The sequence below is a fragment of the Geospiza fortis genome, unplaced genomic scaffold, assembly GCF_000277835.1.
Source record: "Geospiza fortis unplaced genomic scaffold, GeoFor_1.0 scaffold188, whole genome shotgun sequence".
Lineage (NCBI taxonomy): Eukaryota > Metazoa > Chordata > Aves > Passeriformes > Thraupidae > Geospiza > Geospiza fortis.
The window spans coordinates 4,292,949-4,295,127 of record NW_005054337.1 but is presented as its reverse complement, the minus strand read 5'-3'; positions in this window follow the sequence as shown (position 1 = coordinate 4,295,127).

Genomic DNA, 2,179 nt, shown 5'->3' with positions numbered 1-2,179 from the left:
CCGCCGTGCCAGCATCCACGCCCCGGGATGCTGCTGGGTGCCAGGGCGCAGGGACACTCCTCCCCGTGCCTCTGCGGGCGGGTGTAGGGGAGTCCCTGGCCCCGGAGCCTGCCTTTCCCGGGGGCTGCATTCCCCCTCCCCGGGGAACGGAGCACGGAGGTCCCTCTGGAGAGCTGTGCACGCTCAGCGTGAGACTCGGGAGTGGAGGGTACAGCGCTGGGCTGTTGGTAATCGCCCTCTCCTGCACCCGAGGCGAGCAGGGAGTCCCCCGTCATCTCCATCTCCAGCCCTGAGCATCTTGGTGGCCTCTCAGCATAGAGCAGCCGCTTGTGCTCTGCCTGCAGGGAGCAGCCAGCAGTGGGAATCCCCCTTCCATTCCATTCTCCCCTCTGCCTGCCTGGCAAACCCCCGCACCGCCCAAGGCAGGGCTTGGACCTGAGCATCTTCAAGCCGATGAGCGCAAAGACGCTCAGCAATGGGGATGGGGCTCTGCAGGGGCAATTTTGGATGACCAGAAAGCAGATGTCTCCCCAGTCCTGTCCCAGAACATGGGGACACCACCCTGCAGGAGCTGGGACACCACCCAGCCCCACGGGCCCCCTCAGGTACTCAGCAGGGGACTCCCAGTCCTACCCCAGTCTCATGGATATCTTGCGCAGGATCTCCTCAGTGGTCTGCAGCCACCACCCCTGCACACCTGGGACATGCACGGTCACAAGCCCTGGGTGACAGGGCATTTAGGGTAGGCTACGGGCAAATGAAAAGAGGTTCCTCCTCCTCTACGCATTTCTAATGGCTCCTTTGAGACAAGCCACACGACTCCCTGCTGGGAAGCCTCGCTGAGCTGTAAGTACAGGGTTTTTTATTTGGACTGTTAATCTAAATCCATTGTACCTGGTTGGAAAAGACCCTGTGTGCAATGCTCCCTGCACTTGCTGCATCCTCACTTGAATGTCTATTAGCACCTTCCTTCCCACTCCCCTGAGTTCCCCCTGCCAGGTAGAATAAATATACATAACTTCCATTTGAAAGCCTTTGAGACAAAAAATTTGTTGTCAAGGGAAACTCTTCTAGCATTTCTTATAGACATGCTTGATGTGTTTTATATTTTATTTTTACTGTCATAAATGCACATACCAGGGATTTTTTTCTCCACAAGATAGATATTAATTTGAACGCCCAACACCCAGCTCACACTGGGCTTGTGTAATTCTGACGGTTGTCTCAAAATAGCTTACAATATATTTCAACATCTATCAGAAAGAGACTGGCTTGATCTGTTCCCTTTTCCCAATTATTCATGGAAATTTTGGGTCAACTAAAGGAAAATTTTGCAAATTCACTTTCTCCCAGACAGACACATTTGTATTCTCTGTCCATCGTGCTTTTAAATAAAAATCACCCAAGCTTCCAAAGTGAGCTTCTGTTTCCCAGCTGATTGCAAATGTGAATGGGGTGCATGCTTTGATGGTCCAACAGGGGAGATCACACTGGATCCCAGTTCAAAGTCCAGTTCTGTTCCAAAGCTGAGCTTAGCTGCTTGTGAAACAAATAGGCAAGAGAGTTATAAAACTATTAATTGCTGCTTTAGATTCCTAGATGAAAGCTGTATGTGGGCAGAAATAATTTGGTCTATTCATAAGCGAACATCATAAAGGAACATCCCTGGCAGTTCGTGACCCTTCTCCTCAGTCTGCTTCCAGTGCAGGAGGGATGGAGGGATTTCCCTGGGGTACAAAGCTTGCAGGGTCCTGACACCCACCTTTTAATTTTGAGCTGGGAGAGAGGTAGGAGCGATCCCCTTCTGGCTGTCAGGGCTTGGCACGTCTCACCCAGAGCCACAGCTGTGCTCTGGGGATGGTCCTGCTGAGCTGGAGCAATGCTTCAGGCTTGTCCTGCCATCCTGGGCTGTCCTGTGCCCCAGCCCAGCCCCCAAGCCACCTTGCCTTTGATTTTGGTGGCCTGACCTTTCAGAGAGGCTGCCCTATAGGGAGGGTGCAGAGAGAGTCTGGGGCTGGTTTTGGGATCAGCTGGATCCCACAGATGCACCTCCAGGGCCCCCCATCTGTGTGTGTGTGCTTACAGCCTGAATGCATGAGCATCCTTCTGGAAGGAACCTGGATTAGTCATCCCTACCCCACAGATGGGCTGTGTGATGTCTTCTCTGGAAAAGCTAATC